The 22,403-nt window shown below is 35.8% G+C and overlaps 1 protein-coding gene across 2 annotated transcripts in view; it reads right to left on the bottom strand.

Moving 5' to 3' along the window:
* LOC143255527 (mitoferrin-2-like) overlaps positions 1-21,113 on the bottom strand; it is a 31,826-nt gene extending 10,713 nt beyond the window's left edge. Inside the window, exons 1-2 of one of the 2 annotated variants that reach the window (XM_076511338.1) lie at positions 20,879-21,113; positions 16,402-16,489 (exon numbers count right to left, since the gene is read on the bottom strand). The gene's annotated coding sequence lies outside the window, so the exon portion shown is untranslated. The remainder of the gene's footprint in view (positions 1-16,401; positions 16,490-20,878) is intronic. The other variant, XM_076511336.1, reaches the window with a different exon arrangement.
* Between the last annotated feature and the right edge of the window lie 1,290 nt (positions 21,114-22,403).

Genomic DNA, 22,403 nt, shown 5'->3' on the forward strand with positions numbered 1-22,403 from the left:
CAATTTCTAATAACGGTTATTACAGATAATGACTTGCACACAACAGTTTTAGAAACTTTAGTAACAGTACTTGGTCTCCTATCTAGTCTGGAACTGAATATTTTATCGACAGTTAATTCCATGTTGATATCGACCCAGTTCACTTAACGGGTAACCTATTTCTCAGGCCTTGCATGGCCAGGTGTTGAAGACATTCGACTCGTAATCCGAGGGTTGCGGGTTCGATTCCCCCCTCACAACAAACATGCTCGCTCTTTCAGCCGTGGGGGCATTATAAGTGACGGTCAATCCCACTTTTCGTTGGTAAAACGTAGCCCAAGAGTTGGCCGCGGGTCGAGATGACTAACTGCCTTCCGTTACACTACTAAATCAGGGACGGCTAGCGCAGATAGCTCTCGTGTAGCTTTGCGCGAAATTCAAACCAAACCAAACCAAACCTGTCTCTTACTGTTGGCCCAGCATGGGCTAGCGCGTAAGACGTGCGACTCGTAATCCGAGGGTCGCGGGTTCGCGCCCGCGTCGCGCTAAACATGCTCGCCCTCCCAGCCGTGGGGGTGTATAATGTGACGGTCAATCCCACTATTCGTTGGTAAAGAGTAGCCCAAGAGTTGGCGGTGGGTGGTGATGACTAGCTGCCTTCCCTCTAGTCTTAGACTGCTAAATTAGGGACGGCTAGCACAGATAGCCCTCGAGTAGCTTTGTGCGAAATTCCCAAACAAACAAAAAAAAAAAACTCTTACTGTTCACACTTGAATTTTTCACAGACAAAGATACGTAATGTCCTTGTAAAAGTATTCACGTTTAAAGTTAATTCATAAAAGTAAGGCGGTTTGTAATGTTGGAAGTCTATACACATTCGTGGTCAAATATCTGTAGTTTTCGAATTAATAAGCGTTTACCACAATTATAGCTTCCGAGGTTTATAGTATATAGACTATAGCAAACCAACAATATTAAACTGACTCTCGACGTGCCGATTTATAAATTCAGTTGGTAGCAAGATACGCTAGTGCTTTCCTAAAACACATATTGTTTATTCTTATCCTCGAGATTCTTCTACAAATTTAGAGAACAGGCGGAACTTGCGCAATATTATATTTAACAATATAATATTACCTGCATTAAACTGAAATAAACTTAAATATTAATATAAATGGGTAACAGTAAATCCATTTCACCTTCCTCCTTAAAGTATTAAAATTGGTGTTACATAATTTTCAACTAAGATGTTATATGTACATATACATTGCGAACAATACGTAAAATATTGTCAAAGAATTATACAAACCTCAATAATAATGACAGTATATAACACAATCAATACAAATAACTTCATGATCATAAAATTTCATAGCACGTGAAACTGCATCACTCCCTTTTACATGGATTATCTCCAAATCATACTTTGTTATGTTAAACTCCAATTTACCAGTATTTTGTTTGTGCCTTTCCCTTGATTCCAAAACATCAATTGTAATTAGTTATGATCAGTATAAATGACAATAGGTTGTTGTAATCAAGACAGATACATATTGAGACGTCGTAAAACTAACACTAAAGCAATTTTTTTTCCACAGTAGAATAATTCTTTTGATGACAATTAAACTTTTCAGAAAAATAACAAAACAGAGTATTCAATACATCTTTATTTTCTGATTGTAATAGAATGTCACAAGCACCACAATGTTAACGTCAACAGCTAATGCAAAATGCTTATCAAAGACAGATGCCACCAGTACAGGGTTAGAGCACAATAAATATTTAACCTTTTCGAAAGCAGATTTACATGGTTCAACCACTTAAATTTTTGATTTTTCTTCAGTAGCTTTGTTCATGATACAGTGATGTCAGCAAATTTTTTACAAAACTTTCTACAATAACCAGCCATTCCTAAAATTCTCATGAAACTTTTCTCGTTTTAAGGAGTTAGATAATTCAAAATGCAATCAATTTTGGCTTGAATTGTTGAAACTTGACCGTGGCATACCACGTGACCTAAGTAAACAACTTTGGCTTTACAAAAGTCACTTTTTTGCCATGTTAATAATGAGACAGGGTTGTATAATGTTGTTTTCCAGCATATAAGATATTTATTTACGCATTTTACCAGCCTTGAATGGAATCACGTGGTAGGGATGTTGTTTCACAGGAGAAGTAACATCTGTATTTACATCATGAACAGCAATGATGGTTTGATTACGAACATCCAGAAATATGCACTGATATTCAGTCAATAAACTACCAAGTCGATTTTTTTCTTGAAGCAAGTGATCAGGTTTTGTATCAAGGTTAGCAGGAATACAAAATTAATCAGTTTGATGTTGCATTCATCTCCAGTATTTTTATATTTACGGGTGTCTAAGTCAAAGAGACTGACATCAGTATCAGGAGAACACTGAACGTCTAAAATGCTTTTCGATGTATCTCGGATTTAATATAGCTTTAACATATTGATATGATACTACTGGGTAGCCATTCGACGATTAGGTGTTTTCTACAACATAATCTGTATCATCGAATTTCCGAACAAGCTAATATGGACCATGATACGTAGCTTTGAGTGGATGTCTCATAGTGGGTAAAAATAGTAAGACCATGTCACCAGGATGGACTTACCCTCTTCACCCCTACATTTATAAGCGTTTTTCATAATAGCTTGGATAACTTTAACTTTCTTCTAGCCATTTCAGAAACACCTAATAGTCTGGACCACAACTGGACCAGTAAGTTCATTTCTTTTGAGCAATCTGTCAACCATTCTTCTTCAGCAACTTCAAAGACTACACACTGAATGATCCCTTATAAGACTGAATTTCTTTGGGCAAACCAATAATAGTAAAGAAACAAATCAAAGCCTTAGAAATTTGTTTGGCTGAAACGACTCTTCATGGGATTACTTCAGGAATAGAGTAGATGCATACATGATAGTCAACAAATAATGGTTCCCTGAACGACTTTTTGGTAAAGGCCCAACACAATTAATAATACCACGACTAAAACGTTCTTTGAAACCTGGGAGAGGTTTCATAGGAGCAAAGGGAAATTTCTGGTTAGGTTTTTCAACAATTTGACCGATATAAGAATCCTACAAAATTCTTAGAATCATCTGTCCTATTTTTGGCCAAAAGAAATGGCTCATAAGTTTGTCACGTGTCTTGTTTATACATAAGCTACTTTTCATGTGGGGCCCGGCATGGCCAAGCGTGTTAAGGCGTTCGACTCGTAATCCGAGGGTCGCGGGTTCGAATCCAGGTCGCACTAAACATGCTCGCCCTTTCAGCCGGGAGGGCGTTATAACGTTACGGTCAATCCCACTATTCGTTGGTAAAAGAGTAGCTCAAGAGTTGGCGGTGGATGTGATGACTAGCTGCCTTCCCTCTAATCTTACACTGCTAAATTAGGGACGGCTAGTGTAGATAGCCCTCGAGTAGCTTTGCGCAAAATTCAAACAAACAAACAAACTTTTAATGTGAAGTTCATGGACAATATTCAATATTTCAGAACTATATACTTTGGGAATAACGAGTTGATAAACTATAGCCTTGTAATTTGAAGCTGGCACATCTAATGGTCTCTATTTTTTCATAAATACACCATTTGTCAAAAAATAACCAGTTGGAACTATTTCCAGTTCATCTTTTGGAAGTGCGTATTTAAATAACAGAAAGACCTGCAGATCCTTTTCTTGCTTGGCCAACAGTTTACTTCTCGCAAACAAAACTTCACCAGTTGAACCAGATCCCTCACATTCATCATTATAAATCACTAAGGAGTTGTCAGTAAGGCAATTATTCACAATATTTTCGCCGGATCCAAAAAATATCTGACACAGATCTATAATATCAGTCTCTGAACAAGTGTCTATCATTGATTTTTGTCTAAATTTCTAAGCCTGAGCTCGAATCATAGCACACGACGGAAACACAACTGGATTTTCCGCAACAATAACATCATCTTTAGATAAAACAGTGATCGGCTTGCTAACCGCCTACGGTTCGGCAACAACTTTTACCCCAGCGAAATCGTTTCACAAAATAAGTATACATCCTTAATTGGTAAAGTAGATCCTAATGCAACTACAACTAATCCCAAAACTTGGTCTGATGCTAAAGAAGTGTTATGAAGAGGAACATTAACAAAGCCACCCTCAATACCCAGAGCAATAAGAGACTCACCGGTGGCAGAAGTGGAATATATAGGCTGTATACCTTCTAATAACAATGTCTGAATAACCCCAGTATCATGTAGAATACGTATGGATATGGGTTTAACAGTATTAATTCTTAAAACACAGAACCAACAAACACAAAGGGTCTAAATTCCCACCTAACAACATCAGCCTTAATCAGTGATGTCGAGAAAATCCACTTGTAGAGAAATATATATGTAAAAACGGCTCGTTTGGGTTGAGAAAATATTTTACGTAGAGTTCGCTCCTCTACGTAAAATATTTTCTGAACCCAAACGAGCCGTTTTTACATATACATAAACATCAGCCTTTTTAACAGTGACCAAATCAACATTAGATGACCCAGTAAAACTACGTCCGTATGTGGACATGAACGCAGTGTGTGTTGCCTTCTTTTCTGTTTTTACTTTTCTAACACCGATAACCGGGCATAACATGACCGAGTTTTTTCAAAAAAATGACAGACAGGCTTTGATGGTTTTGAAGAAATTTTATCCTCACTATCCGAATATTTCAAACTAAATGTGCTGGAAGAATCCTCAACTTTAGTGGTTACAATAGATACAGGGTTTTGATGATATGGCAGAAATTTTTGTTTTATCTAAAGCGTGATCATCGAAAAAATCAGTTGCTTCCTGTAGTGTTTCAACTTTTACTTTTCATCCAAGTAAGTTTTCAGGTCGTCATTTTCACAGCGTTTAAATTCCTCAATTAGACATAATTGTCTCAGTTTGTCAAAACTGTTGCCAATATGCATTGAATTACAGCATCGATCAAAAATAAATTTCTTTTCCATGGGTAAACTCCACATAAGCTTGATTATTTTGCTTGCGAAAACCTCGAAACTTTTGACAATAAGCCACCAGTAGTAAATCGTATTCTTTGAGAATAGCGCTTAATCTTATCATAATTTGTACAATCTTCCAAAAAAAGAGCATTATAAGCTTCTTATTCTTCACTAGTTAAAACACTTATAATAATACTGACCACTTTTCGGTGGGCTATTACGTGGTTTGGGCAACTTTTTATGAATGATGAAAGTATTTATCAACTTCCACTTTACAAAGTCATGGAATAACGGGGAATTTCACAAAACACATTTAACAGTGCAAGTTACATGCGTTTTAAAAATATATTTAACTGAAACAAACATTGATGTTAAAAACACACGATATAACAGTAAATTCATGACAAAGAGTGTGTGTGTGTGTTTTTTCTTATTTTAAAACCATGTTGAGCTATCTGCTATGTCCATCAAGGAGAATCGAGCCCTTGACTTTAGCATTGTAAACAGTCTCAGCGAGTGATACATTAGAGGGGGAATTTAATATCTTTTGTAGAATCCACATTACTGATAGAAATTACAAAATATTCTACTTTTCTCAAATTCATAACGCCGTATTGAAAACGTTATTTACATTTGTAATATATAACTCTTAGGTTTAAAGGTACGTTTTCAGTTTATTTATCTTTCTTTCAAGATGACACATGGACATTTCAAGTAGAAAGAGAGTCACGGGAGACTTCATAGCTAAACATTTTACTTTTATGATATTTATCTTTTGGGAGAAAAATGTCATTTTCAGTAACATTCTTGTGAAAACAATAACATCAGTTGAACGGATATCCTGCTGTATTAGCCTTGTGTTTAACTGGTAAGTACTTGTTTTATTGGGACGTTCGTAAATCATTTTAATTTTAAAAATAATTTCGTAACAAACTCTTTTGAATTCTTTAAATTAAATTCACTCTCATTATATAAATATCAATAATTATTTGTAATAAACTTGACATATAAAAGACGGTCAATTAGAGTTTAGGTAGGCCATTTGGCCCTGGCCTCAATTTTAGACTCTCATTTGATTATTTTTAATTTGTTAAGTTTCTCCACTTGTTTTCACGTGCCTTCCAATCAGATCAAAATAAGCCACACATTCTCAGCTTAAACCTGCAAATTACACATACAAATTAAATATTCAAAATATGTTTCATTTGTCTTTTGAGATAATTATATTATTTTGTTTACATATCGCATTCGGTGTCTCAAAAGATAAAAGTGACCCAGGCCTCTCTGAATGTATAAGAGAGCCTGCTACCAATAGTAGAAACGATTGAAATGTGACCTGACTAAAATTGTCAACAAAAATGTAATCAGCAACTTTAATGTTTCTGTAACCTGAACTACATTAACAAGGCGAAGGTCTGTTGTAAAATTCGAATAGATAACACAGACCAATAACCACGCAGTACACTTTCTGTAAACATGACTATAATATTAACACCACCACCTCTTAGGCTAATCTTTTGCCAACGAATAGGGGATTGAGTATCACGTTATAATGCTCACATGGCTGAAAGGGCAAGTTTATTTGGTGTGATGGATATTCGAACCCGCGTTCTTTATTTGGTGTGATGGATATTCGAACCCGCGTTCTTCAGAGTAGCAGTCGAGTGCCTTAACTACCTGGCCACGCTGAGCCTGCCAGTGTTTAATGTTATGTTGGTAACTTTTCTCTGTTCGGGTGAGATACTTGTTTTCACTGTCTGAATACGACAGGGGGCTAAAAAGCAACAATTAAAGTTATGATATTTATTAAAACTTATATCAAAAGAAAATTTAGAATCTAAACACTTCCACTATGATTTTATTTTTCGAAGAAACTTATCGTAAAAGTAGTAAATAATTTATTAAAAATTCTATGTTGTACACTTTCTACGAGTAATACCAGGTATTGCAGGCGCAGTAGGGTTAAACTTTTCCAACATTAAGAAATGAAGGTGAGATGGGGAAATCCAGGAACGTGCAGGTAGATAGGGGAAATTACGGAGATTTTTGTTTTCTAAAATATGATATATTAGCCATATTATGCATTTTCTATGTTAGCCTTTGTTCATATTATGAATTAATTCAAATTTAAGTATGCATTTTGTCTATATTTGTGATCGAAAGTTGAATTTAAAATAATGTGTGAAAGTAAATAGAATATGAACATATACAGTCATGTGAAAAAGTTAGGGCACCCTATGAAAGCCTGTGTATTTTTGTAACATTTTTGGATATATAGATATTTAATCTCAATTTTAACAATACTGAGAGATTATAGGAATATAACTAAACAATTAAAATTGAAGAAAAGACATTTCAAGATCTTCTGTAAATGTAATTCTACAAAAATGCATATTCTAACTGAGAAAAAGTTAGGATACCCCAACATTTATTATTACCCCAATTAAAATGGCTCAACTCACACACAGGTGTATCACACCAGGTGCACATGATTAGAAGATAGTTACTCAGCATTTTAAATGAGGCTTGCCCTATTTAAACCTCAGACATTTAGTTTGGTGTGCTCCTGACTGTTGAAGTGAGAGTGAGTACCATGGTGAGAGCAAAAGAGCTGTCTTAGGCCTTCAGAAAGAAAATTGTAGCAGCTTCTGAGTTAAAAAGATCCCAAAAGATTTTGAAATCAGCCATTTCATTATTCGGAAAATAGTCAACAAGTGAAGGGCTTTCAAAACAACTGTCAACATGCCCAGGTCTGATCGTCCAAGTAAGTTCGCCCCGAGAGCAGACCGCAAGATGCTAAAAGAGGTCTCCAAAAACTCTAACATGTCATCACGGGTCCTACAGCAGGCTCTGGCTACTGTTGATGTGAAAGTGCATGCCTCTACAATCAGAAAGAGACTGCACAAGTTTAACTTGCATGGGAGGTGTGCAAGGAGGAAACCTTTGCTCTCTATGAGACACATCAAGGCCAGACTAAAGTTTGCCAGAGAAAATGTAGACAAAGACCAGGACTTCTGGAATAATGTTCTTTGGACAGATGAGTCCAAAATTGAATTATTTGTACACCAGAACAGAGGACATGTTTGGCGTAAACCAAATACAGCATTCCAGGAAAAGAACCTTATACCAACTGTGAAGCATGGAGGTGGAAGTGTCATGGTTTGGGGCTGCTTTGCTGCAGCAGGACCTGGACAGCTCACAATCATAAAATCCACTATGAATTCTACTGTGTATCAGAGGGTGCTTGAGGAACATGTGAGTCCTTCTGTAAGAAAAGTAAAGCTGAAGCGGAACTGGACCCTGCGACACGACAATGACCCAAAACATACTAGTAAATCCACCAAGGACTTGCTGAAAACTAAGAAATGGAGAGTCCTGGAGTGGCCGAGTCAAAGCCCAGATCTTAATCCCATTGAGACGCTGTGGGGTGACTTGAAACGGGCTGTACATGCAAGAAAACCCTCAAACATCTCACAGCTGAAAGAATTCTGCATTGAGGAGTGGGGCAAACTTTCTTCAGACCGATGTCAGAGACTGGTAAATGGCAGTTATTTCAGCCAAAGGGGGTAACACTAGCTATTAGGGGTAGGGTGTCCTAACTTTCTCCTCAGTTAGACTATGCATTTTTGTAGAAAAGTCTTTTTTTTTCGATTTTAATTGTTTAGTTATATTCCTATAATCTCTCAGTATTGTTAAAATTGAGATTAAATATCTATATATCCAAAAATGTTACAAAAATACACAAACTTTCATAGGGTTTCCTAACTTTTTCACATGACTGTACGATTTATTCTATATAGTGGAAGAAAGAAAATGATAAAAATATATATTATTATATTTCTCCAAACTTCTTGTATGGATACTTGAAATATATTTATAAAATTCCAAAATAATTTCAGTAAGTTACAGCAGAAAAGAAAACATAATTTTGAGTCCATACAATTCTTATTACTGGTTCGGAACCACAGCACAAGGCTACACAACGGGCTATCTGTGTTGTGCCACCACCGGTATCGATATCCGGTTTCTCGCTTTGGAAGTCCGGAGCCAGATCACTCTGGGGTGAGTGAGTGGGGAGAGAACAAAATCAACAAGTCATTGCTGAAGTGTGAAGATAATTTATAGCTTCACATTTTAATTATCTGGTGTTTAGTTATGATAACATCCCTGATATTACGATTTTTTCCTTTCCTTGATGGCCCGACATGGCCAAGCGTGTTAAGGCGTGCTACTCATAATCCGAGGGTCGCGGGTTCGCATCCCGGTCGCGCCAAACATGCTCGCCCTTTCAGCCGTGGGGGTGTTATAATGTGACGGTCAATCCCACTATTCGTTGGTAAAAGAGTACCCCAAGAGTTGGCGGTGGGTGGTGATGACTAGCTGTCTTCCCTCTAGTCTTACACTGCTAAATTAGGGACGGCTAGCACAAATAGCCCTCGAGTAGCTTGTGCGAAATTCCAAAACAAACAAACAATCCTTTTCTTGATGAGTAAATGTCATTGGTCCAAACGAATGTTTATATTTTCAAATCGCACTCGAAGATAGAACAATATAAGCGATTCTATATGCTGTGTATTAAAATAATCCATGTAATAATTTCTGCACATAGATCGATATTGTTTTTGTTAATAATACAAGTTATTGATTGAGAAAATGAAACAATAGGAAGGTGAGGCTTTAAAGAAGAAAAGAATGATAGAATGTCAAAATTACCCAAAATGACTTTATTTTTAAGTGCAATTTAAGATAAATTACAACTAAGAAAATAAGTGTAACACAAGAGACCAAATCTTGTTGCAGTGACTGAAATACATCACAAGAAGAACTCTTTCAACCAACAAAACGACCTCAGAGTTAACCTTATGCCGATTTAGAAGGTGCTGCCTGTATGATCAGAACCCTGTTGGTAGTAATTCTGTAGCTACTAATCAAAGTACCATGAAAGCTATTATTTTATCAGATCTAACACTGGCCAGATGAACTTACCGACTTTTTATACTACTTATAGTAGTGCAATCAATAATTTTTATTTACTTGAATAATACTCCAAACAATACAGAATATTAATACGCAAACATTAGAAAAATTCCTTTACCTTTAAGAACTTTTCTTGCTTTCTAACTGCGACAACAGTTGTGATAAACTCATCCAAACTAGTGTTAACTTTGTCACGGGAAATGGTGTTGCTTCTCTTAATGAAACTGTCATTTAACTATTCAGAACATAAGGTTGTATCACACGTCATTTGACAAATGAAAATCTTGAGTTTATATTCGTTATATGTAATATATAATAAACTGTAATAGAGAACTATTAACAATTTATGAAAGAAAGGAAGTGAAGGTAGGTGTGGTAGGAGGGGACTGATATTCTATTCGACAGCTCTGTAACCCAACAAAGTTGAAGACTACAATAAATATTGTTTATTTGAGCAATGAAGATTTTATAGAGTAATTTACGTTTAATTTTGTACTTTTTTGAAGAGTGATGGATTAAAGAGGGATGATGACATGATAAGAGAAAATGTGTCACGTGTGTCACATTGGTGGAAATTCAGGATTTAAAAAAGATTGCCTTGTAAAAACTAAGAACTTAAAATTTATATACGATTAAAATATGGATTATTAGCTAAGATGTTATGCTATACTGATTGGTATAACATAAACAAAAAGTATATTAATGCAGTGGTGGCGCTAAGGGAGACTTGGGGGGCTCAAGCCCCTTTCAGCACCCCCAAATATTGTTACCTAGATATATTCATAAAATATGGAAAACACAATTGTCGTTGTTGCTTAACAATTAACATAAAAAGACATAGATCTGTAGAACTCAACGTCTTCATCAAGACGGAAGTATGTGTCATGCATCCCATAGCAACGTACTGAATGCACTGAAACTCATTTGCTGTATTGCCGCTCCCTGTGTAATGCCATTCTATCATGAGCTTTGACGAAGATTAGACAAACACGTCGATTTCAAGTTACAACAGATCATCAGGGATTTTACGTGATAAACCAAAGGTTTTACATTAATTTCATTTATCTTTTATTGAAAAGTAAAACATAGCATGCATGTACAAGTGTATTGTGTATAGGTTAAAACTATGAAGTATTTAGCCAGTGTTGTGTCCTCTGTGAGATCATTTTGTATTGTGTATCAGCCATCCAAAATTGTACTGATGATTGTGGTATACACTTAAAATTGTGACTTACAATCCAATTAATGTTATACTTATGATTAGATAATAACCTTACATGTTAACTGACCAAATAATATTTCTAAACAATTCTGGAATGAATTTTGAAATTGTCATTGGGCTATTTAGAAGTGCCTAATTTAATGTAGTGTAGTAGTTACATTATTGTAACAGGTGCTTGTCACACTTATGATAATAAGAACAATATCACAATCACAGTTTAGCCTGTATGAATAATGTGAACTTATGAAGAAACCAGCCTTTCTGTGAAGGTCAACTGCAATTTAGACATTTTGTTTTTGTGTTACTGTGACCATTCAATATCCAGGCCGCGGGTTTGCTTTGTTCGAGCGCGCGATTCCCGCCTCGAACGCCTTAAGCGTATGATCACGAGCCGTTGACCATGGTGTACGCTCGCTCTGCGTACGGCTAACGATCTGCTCAGCCCGATCGATATCCAGATGCCAGCCGGACGCCATACACACTCCTCCTGCTCACTCCATTAGCTGCCCACAGTTTTACAACATGCCCTGTTTGTAATAATGAATTATTAATCAGAGTATGAGTTTCCAATAAAAACTGCATTGAAAACGCAGTTCAAAATAGCACACCTTCCTGAAATGTACCTTGGTATTTACATTATTATAATTTATCTTCTATACTTCATATTGATGGCATTTTGGGAAGCCCCTCCACAGTTTACCTCAGCCCTCCCAAACGAAAATATCCTGGCGCCGCCACTGGATTAATGAAATTTTGATGATAGGACACTAAAACGTTTTGCCATGGCAGTAAAGAATACTCGTAGTGAAAGGGCTAATATGAAAATTGGGGGAACATCAGCGGGCCTGGTTAGTGTTCTCCAGTTCTATGGGACTTTAATTAATGTAACATGTTTCTCCTGTAAATTGTTCAGAAAAAGACACAAAAGTACTGCCGCTACTCTCAGAGTTCCATTCCTGACAGAGCTTGTCAGTTATATTGAAGTATTATGAGGAATCGTGATTCATGTAACAAACATGAACGAGTAGTATCACATAAAGTGTGCAGTTCTTAGTAAGAGTGGGACTAAGAACATGAACTTAAAACACTTTATCCAATCCTGCTTAAAAGAAAACGTTATCGTGAAGCTCAACGGGATAATACATCTGATGATACACCGAGTAATGCAGAGACTATCCTCATATATTGAGCATCTGAAGACAAACCTACTAAATCCACTGAGTGGATATATGAAGATGATGACACCTCAAGTGGTATTCAAATCACATAAGAAAAATAGATCCACGATTTGCATAATTCCAACATTTTAAAATGTTCATTTGATCGGCTATGTTCGTTTTCTCCAAAAGTAGATGAGAACATTAAACATACATACAGATATAAAACAGACTTCTTAGCCAAAGGTACTATGGGGCACAGACTAAGAGTTAATTTTTTCATAAAAGTCGGCTTTGAGTAGTCTAAAAGATAATAATGATATGATTACCAAATTATGTGATACAGGTAAGGATTTTGTGATTATGGATACATAAATAAGATAAATTGCCATCTCAACAATTAGAAAATACTACAGGAAGATCCTTCTAAAAACATTCAGAAAAAAATGTAAATAGTTAATTAAACAGTGGGCCCGGCATGGCCAAGCGCGTTAAGGCGTACGACTCGTAATCTGAGGGTCGCGGGTTCGCATCCCCGTCGCGCCAAACATGCTCGCCCTTCTAGCCGTGGGGGCGTTATAATGTTACGGTCAATCCCACTATTCGTTCGTACAAGAGTAGCCCAAGAGTTGGCGGTGGGTGGTGATGACCAGCTGCCTTCCCTCTAGTCTTACACTGCTAAATTAGGGACGGCTCGGTGCAGTGAGCTAACAACCTACTCACTTAAATACTTGTTGAAGAATCTAATGGTGATAACTAACTAACTAACTAATTAAACAGACCAGTAAAAACTCAACACTTTATAAATATATAACAATTATATATTCCAAACAACAGCATAGCATGGAAACTATATGGTCTTCCCAAGGGCCACAAAAAAGATATCCCTTTGAGATCTCTCGTGTTTGTCCATGACTTGCTAACTGAAAAACTCTCGTGGCTTTAGGTAGACTGCTTTACAGTTATTTTGAATTTTAGTCTTACACACTTAAGAAAGCACTCAAGAGTTTCTAATAGCACTGTACAACAATTTTTTTAAAAAGTTTTTTTTGCTGATTGTGACAGGTGCCTGGTGGGTATGCACAAATGTAGTTTTCGTTTTGCTTCGTCACGTATGAACTTTGAGAAATTGACAGTTAACTGTTTACCGGTAATAACGTATTTAATTGCGTTTATGTTTCTAATACGCTATTAAGTTCAACATAACTAAAAGTGTTTTGCTCCTAATTTTCGTTTGTATTCAATGTCCGGTGCATCACGTTGCAGTGTCCAACAGTAGTCAGCAAGCATTGACGGATTACAGTTGCCCTGATATCGTTTTTCCATTGTAGCAATATTCTGGTGAAACTGAAGATTTTAATGAAACGGTAGGTGATGGGCAAATGTGGATGTGCTTTTCGTGATCAGCAGCCAAAAATCTATAAGGAACACCCAACAGTGTTCAAGAAGCAAAAACTTTGTTGTGCAGTGTAACGTATAGTATATTAGTCAGTGTATTTGCTCAGGCTTTGTACTTCTCTGTCCTTATTGATGTCATGGAATTTGTAAATAATCATAAATACAGTGTAGATTTAATAGTATAGAAGATTCAAAACATCAAATACGTGCTGAGAAACAGTTATTTTAGGTTGAATGAACGTTACTATCAACAGTTGTGAGATGTTGATGCCAGGTTTTGTATGTAGGCTGGGATTCCTTCACATTACTTTTCCCGGCATTTCCAGGTGGATAATGCACTCGACAGGTAATCTTAGGGTTGCGGGTTCGAATCCCCATCACACCAAACATGCTCGCCTCTTCAGCCGTGGGGGCATTATGATTTGCGGTCAATCCCAATATTCGTTGGTAAAAGAGTAGTCCAAGAGTTGGCGGTGGATGGTGATAACTGCCTGCCTTCCCTCTAGTCTTACACTGCTAAATTAGGGACGGCTAGCGCACATAGCCCTCGAGTAGCTTTGCGCGAACTTCAAAACAAACAGATCATGACTCGCTGGCGATAATAAGTTCGAACAATAAACGGAAACACAAAATCTTCTTGTTTTAAAATAATATATGTTCAAAACAAGTTAAACGTATGAACAAAAATTATTTACACTATTCAAAAATATCAAAGTTGTAACTAACACAGTAAATAATTCCCTTTTTTCTTCTAATATCACAGTATAATAAGTTCACTTACGTTAACCTGTGAGTTACCACAGTTATATAGATCGCTTTAAACACTTCTCTTTCACGTCGTCTAAGTCCGTGTAGCTGATTTCGGATACTTCAGAAACCAACTAACTAGACGAATTATTTCTTGTCTAATGTTTCATCAAACAGAATCAGTAATAAGTTTACTGATGTGTCCTCGTGGGTTGTCACAGATGAATACCGAGTTTTAAACAATTTTCTTTTACATCAAAAGTCCACACAAACTAGTTCAGTAACTTTAGAACTCAATAAACAATACTTTTCTAAACGATGTTTCTTGCTGCAAAATCTGAGATATATTACCATGTGAAGTTTCATAGTTTATTATGAACTATAATTTACCACGGACGAGTATCCGAGTTATTATGTTAACTAAGTTACATATTACGATTCCAAATAGCTGGAAATTTCAATTTTAATTTGGAAGTTAGTTAAATATCAATATATATTAAATTTATGATATCTTCCAAAAAAGATTGATAAAACAGTTTTCTTTATAATCTGCAGGTCCGGCATGGCCGGGTGCTTAAGGCACTAGACTCGTAATCCGAGGGTTGTGGGTTCGAATCCCCGTCACACCAAACATGCTCGCCCTTTCAGCCGAGGGGGCTTTATAATCTTACGCCAATCCCACTATTTGTTGGTAAAATAGTAGCCAAAGAGTTGGCGGTGGGTGGTGATGATTAGCTGTCTTCCTTCTAGCCTTACACTGCTAAATTAGAGAGGGCTAGCGCAGATAGCCCTCGTGTAGCTTTGCGCGAAATTCAAGAACAAACACATCGGACGAATAATTCAGTGTTGATACCGGTACAGTTCACCGGGTAAAGTATCTCTCGCTGATCACACGTGACTTTTTCCGCTAAAGTTATGCAGTGTCTTCGGAGAAATACTAACGTTTGAAGATAATTCTCTGAAGTTTAACGGCTCGTAGTGTTCAAAATCAAATATCTGTAGTTTTCCAATTAATAAGCGTTTATCACAATTATAGCTTCCGAGGTTTTCAGTATACAGACTGTAGCAGACCAACAATATTAAACAGGTATGGTTTGTTTTGAATTTCGCGAAAAGCTACACAAGGGCTATTTGCTCTAGCTGTCCCTAATTTAGCAGTGTAACACAAGAGAGTTTAATTTGATTTTAATTTCCGCGTAAAGCTACACGAGGGCTACCTGCGCTAGCCGTTCCTAATTTAGCAGTGTAAAACTAAGAGAGAAGGCAGCTAGTCATCATCACCCTCCGCTAACTCTTGAACTACTCTTTTACCAACGAATAGTGGGATTGACCGTCACTTATAACGATCCCACGGCTGAAAGGGCGAGCATGCTTGTGTGACGGGGGTTCGAACCCACGACCCTTATAATACAAGTCGAGTACCTTAAGAACCTGGCCATGCCCGGCCATATTAAACTGTCTATTGGCACGTCGATTTGTAAACTTTTAGGGTGAGGTTCTCTGAAATTTGGTTTGCAACAAGATACACTATTGCTTTTGTAAAACATATATTGTTGATTCTTACTCTCGAGAATCTTCTACAGATTAAAAACTCTTTGTAGTGTACCTTGTTCTAGAGCAATTGGATATCTTACAAATTTTTATGCAATTGCTTCGATAATGAAGAAAGAAACTAACAAGAATTATTTTAGTTTTATTTATTTAGGATAATTTTGGACATTAATTATTTATTTTAGTTCTTTCTCCTGTTTTTTATCTCAATTCTTTCTTCTTAATATATATTTTTTCATATCTTTATTTTTCTTTATGAATACTCAGTATCAATTTTTCTTTACATGTTTTTATAAACAAAACCTGTTTAACCTTTCACATCTAACATTTTTGTTTCCTGTGGTATTGCACAAGAGACATGAGCCACACTTACAACAATCCTTTGAAAACGTGGGTTGTCATCGTGATCTACTGTGATGTCACTCCATCTTTCATTTTCCGAAGTCATTCCCAGTTTGTCCCTGACACAGAAAGACATAATTTTGAAAGTGCTCAGGTTAAAGGGTTTCATTTTTGTTTTTTTATTACTGCATGACTATGTAAAGTTTGAGAATAACGTTTAGATGTTGGTATATATATTTGTAACCTTAAAGTTTTAATTTAAAAACTACTAGATTTAGAAATAATGATACTTAATTTAATGTTTCGTTTTTCCAGGAGTTACATTTTTCTATGTAAAACTCACATTGTGACATTTAAACAAAGCATAATAAATTTGTTTCCATAAGTTTCAAAGTGGCCCGGTATGGCCAAGCGTGTTAAGGCGTGCGACTCGTAATTTGAGGGTCGCGGGTTCGCATCCCAGTCGCGCTAAACATGCTCGCCCTTTCAGCCGTGGGGGAGTTATAATATGACGGTCAATCCCATTATTCGCTGGTAAAAGAGTAGCCCAAGAGTTGGCGGTGGGTGGTAAGAACTAGCTGCCTTCCCTCTAGTCTAACACTACCAAATTAGGGACGGCTAGCGCAGATAGCCCTCGAGTAGCTTTGTGCGAAATTCAAAAACAAAGTTTCAAAGTAATTACTTTTTTAATTGTAGGTGCATTGTTAATTGCCTCCCAGTGGCTCAGCGGTATGTCTGCGGACTTACAACGCTAAAAACCAGTTTCGAAACCCCTCGTGGGCAGATCACAGATAGCCCATTGAGTAGCTTTGTGCTTAATTCAAAAACAACAACAGCATTGTTAGTTACGGAAATCCCCGGCCCAAAGAAGTGATTACTACTTAAAGCATAATTGTCTGTATGTTGTGCTCTCTATTTCTTAAATGGTTACGTTTTCAAGAATATGTAACAGAATAGTTATGAATTTGTTACTATTTTAAAATTTCATATTCATATTAACATTGCTCAGTCACTTTTCTTATGTGCTGAATGGTCTATCTAGAAAAAACGTATTAAGAACATAAACATTTCTTTTTTATGGGGAGATTTTAGGGGGGAATTCCTCTGCCTACTGATTAAAAGAAATATTTCAGAGATAGAAGCACGAAAATGAAGGGAAGCATAAAGAGAGGAACATGAGTATTTATTTGTTGTCGTTTGGTTTATATAAATATATACATATTCTATGTAGGTATTACAAACACGTGTGTTGCACCATCTCAAATAAGTTGATCTGAATTGAATATCGCCCCATTGCCTCTTCTTACAGAAATAACGGCCCGGCATGGCCAGATGGGTTAAGGCGTTCGACTCGTAATCTGAGGGTCGCGAGTTCGAATCCCCGTCGTACTAAACATGCTCGCCCTTTCAGCCGTGGGGGCGTTGTAAAGTAACGGTCAATCCCACTATTCGTTAATAAAAGAGTAGTCCAAGACTTGGCGGTGGGTGGTGATGACTAACTGCCTTCCCTCTAGTCTTATAGCTAAATTAGGGACGGCTAACGCAGATAGTCCTCGTGTAGCTTTACGCGAAGTTCAAAAAACAAAACAATACAGAAATAACAAATGTAAAAAAAAAAAAAAACGCTCACTTCTATATTGATCTCTTCTTGCACTCAGTAAAATGAGAATAAACGGTGGCGTCAACCAGAAACAAATCTACGCGACTATTTAGTGCACCAACTGCATCAAAATGCAAACGTTTTACCACCAATGTATTGCAGTCAGCCTCCTTTGCTTAAAAACAAATTCACTGAATAACAACATATGAGTGTACACGGTTCAAGAGACAACTATCCTAGTTGTGTTATATTATTACATTTATTTCTCTTGAGAGAAAGAAAAAACGACACTATGATCTCAGAGCCAATAAAATTGATATAAATGTCATTTTACTTAGTCCTGTGAGTACTTAAAGAGGGATCATATTTGACCCCTTGTTTACTTTTCTGATTTAATTAGTGTAAAGGATTTACTGTTGTACATTTATTTTAGTGCATACCCTTGTTTCTGGATAGTTTTCTTTGTTGCATGTGATGTTATTCTTTAATGGGTATTCCACAAGTACCGCCTGTATTCGAAATTTGTATAACTTTCCTGTGCGTAAAAATCATCATTGTACTAGATGTGTGTGTTTGTAGTACTAGTGATAAAGAGTATTGTTGTAAGAAAACTTTGGTGAATGTTCTTGATTCTCGCGTGATTGACATATAAAAACCGACGTGCTGAGAGACAAGTAGAATATTATATGAACAACGTTTGAATGACGTTTATTAATCGAAAAACTACATAATTGTATCAGGAACGTTTACAGATTTCAAACATTACAAAGCGTTCAACTTTAGTGAATAACTTCGGACGTTAGTATTTCTACGCGAATATCAAATATCTTCATTGGTAAGAAGTGAGCTTGTAAGCGGTGTGAGGCCAATCAGGCCTAGCTATTTGAGGAGGTACTACAATATCAACTCACAATTAATTTGCTCGTCGTTAACCTGGATCTTCGATAAAATATTCAGTTCCAGACTGGATATAAAACTCAGTATTGTTTGCAAGTTTTGCAAACTATTGTATATAAATTATAATTTGTAATAATTATTAGTAATAACTGTTAGTATAAATTGTATCAAAATATATTTGTTAAAAAAGAAATTGTGTGTATCAATATTGTTGACGAATAACATAAATTTGATACGTATTAACATCTTATTAACTTCTAAATTCAAATAAATATTCTCGGTTATTTGAAATAGTAATACGTAACATAATAAGCAAGAGACTCGTCCGAAATAAAGTATAATTCGTAACATAATATTAGAATTTAAGAAGTTTAGCCTTTAAAAAGAAAAGAACACTAATTTACGTGTACATGTAAAAGAAGATAACGAGATAAACGCGCTTTTTTTTTCTTCAGGTGAGTAATTCTAATATTACTATTAACTTTATTTAACGCAAGTTGGGGTTTGAGATACTTCTGGTAAATAACTAAAATAATAACATATATCTCCAGAATGTATCTTTATTAGTTCAATATTTCATCTTCATTACCAGTTCATTAATCGGGTGAGGGAAATAAATGAATTTGTACGATACTGATAGTCCAAACGAAGCTGTGATTAGCGATAGGTTGAACTAATGATACATTCTGGAGATAGAGGTCATTATTTTATTTATCTCAACTGTAACATTATTACTTTAATTAAAAATCTTACGCATTACAATATCTTATTATTTCCAAAAATAACTCAGTTACAGTAACCAGTTATTTAATTGAAGTAATTCCATGTCCTCAACTCGTAGTGTCAAATGTTTGTTGGCATCTGCTTTTCCCTTTGAAAATGTTCCGGTTTTGAATTAGGTCATTGTTTATTTTTTTAGGGGCCTGGCATGGCCAAGCGCGTAAGGCGTGCGACTCGTAATCCGAGGGTCGCGAGTTCGAGCCCGCGTCGCGCTAAACATGCTCGCCCTTCCAGCCGTGGGGGCGTATAATGTGACGGTTAATCCCACTATTCGTTGGTAAAAGAGTAGCCCAAGAGTTGGCGGTGGGTGGTGATGACTAGCTGCCTTCCCTCTAGTCTTACACTGCAAAATTAGGGACGACTAGCACAGATAGCCCTCGAGTAGCTTTGTGCGAAATTCCAAAAAAACCAAACCTTGTTTATTTTTTACATGATAGCAACGCGCCATACGAAACTGTAAAGCGTAGATAGAAATCGTAGGCGAATTGTTATATTGCAGAACGGATTTATAAAACATTAAATTTGTAGCGCTGTTACATGCAGGCTAAATCTGTGTAAATACAAATCAAATTTTAAAGTTTCTTGCCAACTTTTGGAAACCCATATAAATAATCAAAGTACAGTATTATGCTATATCTAAATACTTTTTCTTTAGCAGCTTCTAGCCTTCTTACAAGTGCCATCATTAAGTTATCTACTTTACGAGATGAAAACTACTGTTTAGTTGAAGCTATGGCATATTTTTACTTAAAATTCTAACACTATACAAATAAGAAACAATAATGACCTCAGTGTTACTGTTAACTGAAAATTGCAACACGAAACTAATTTTACTATGTGACGTGCAGGTTATGCACAGCAACATAAATTACACAAGATTGTGTTTATTAAAAATTGTAATAAAATTACTACGTACGTTAGCAACAAAATCACTGTATTTAAATATGATGTATAAAGCTGCTTAGGGTTTAGCACACTACCTTGATTAGAAATAGACGTTTATAAATTTGAAAATATTTTTGTAGATGTGCTAAGTAATATTAAATACGAGTCTACTTTAATACAGTGAGCAGCCAATGAAACGTGATTAAAACATTAATACACGGCTCTTCAGTACAGTACACGAGTACAATATTTCGTGATATTAACAACGAATATAAAGGTACAGACACCTTTCCAAGACAAGTACACATGGATATACAACTCTCTGAATATTTAACTGGGTACTCACTCATCTTTCTTGTTCTGTTTCAGATACCCTTTACTTGCAATTCTCTACTTTCACTTAGTAACTTATAACCTGCTATTTGAGTAATTATATTAGAGAAAAAATAAACAAGGACTATCAAGATATCCTTCCTCATAATGCTGTAATCAGGATCTCTCTGTTTTGAAATACTCACTTAAAAACTAGCTCATTGCAAATTGTTGTGTAAAACCAGTTTGTTACAATATCAAAAATCTTCCCTATTCACTTACACTAACACCTACGAAGTCAAACCAGGAACGTGTGTAAGCAATTCTTTCTATTTATCATCCAAAACTTCCTTATACTACATTATAGGATTTTTTTTTCTTCTGCACAAGAGCGTGATGCAACAAAACAAAGTTCACGGTACTAAAACCCTTATAAAATTAATTCGACACATTTTTATCCATTAAGAAATTACTGTGGGAAAACCCCTATCATGTTCTCTGCTGTGGCATGCTCCATAAATTCTGAAGTGAGATAGCATGTAACTACAGAATCATTATCCCACATTCTTAGATACATGCACATGTATTTTGGTATTTAAGTTTTCATTAAAAAGTAGAACACATCCTGAGTACAGTCAGCTTTTAGGTCTACTAACAAGAAGTCATTTGAAATGTGTGAGGCTGAAGTCAGTCAAGTAAGCTGATTATTCTACACACTAAAATTTACTAGCTACTTTACAGTCTGGAAATATCTTTTGGAAGAGGTCACCTAAAATGGAAAAAAAGAGAGAGCGAGAGAGAAAGTTTTATAAAACCAGACAAAAATATGCAATGTTGTTTATGTGCTGCATAAAGTTCAAGTTATGATCACAAATAAGACAGATCTTGTGCTCACTTAAAATAGAAGCCTTTTCTGAATTAAACTAGCTGAAACAAAATAAGTCATCTAAATGTTGTTATAAACAATAACCGTATAATATGTCATACTGGTAAACATTTTCACATTAATCAAATTTTTCATACTAAGAATCACACATGCATGTTCCAAACAGTTTTGAGGTATTCAATCTTTGTCTTAATTTTAAGGTCTTTGACAATATCCAAATATCTTCATACTATTTTCATATGTATATATTATTTAGGTTTGAGAGGCAATTTAAAATATGGAATAACAGTATATCTCCAATTTATTTGCATTTATAGTGAAACAATAGTATATGTCATACCATAATAATGTTTGGTAAAATGTTTTACAGTTTTCAAAGTTTATTCCTATATTAGGTTAAAATTAATTGCAGTAATGTTTTGTAGTAATGTATATATCAATCTCAAATGGTTTCCATAAGTCACATGTAAAAACAAATAAGATCTCAAATGTGAAATATCAAAGTGTAATAGCATCCAATGTACACCAGGTGGCAGAAATAACAAAAATATCTTTATCACAACAATGTAAAGAGTTTAATGTTTTGCCAAATTGACACCTGTTAAATTTTTGAAATATATGGCCTACAAATTTCAGCATTATCAGTAAATCATATCACATCATTCCTTTTCTA

The sequence above is a fragment of the Tachypleus tridentatus genome, chromosome 7 (genome assembly GCF_004210375.1).
Source record: "Tachypleus tridentatus isolate NWPU-2018 chromosome 7, ASM421037v1, whole genome shotgun sequence".
In the NCBI taxonomy this organism is placed as follows: Eukaryota; Metazoa; Arthropoda; class Merostomata; order Xiphosura; family Limulidae; genus Tachypleus; species Tachypleus tridentatus.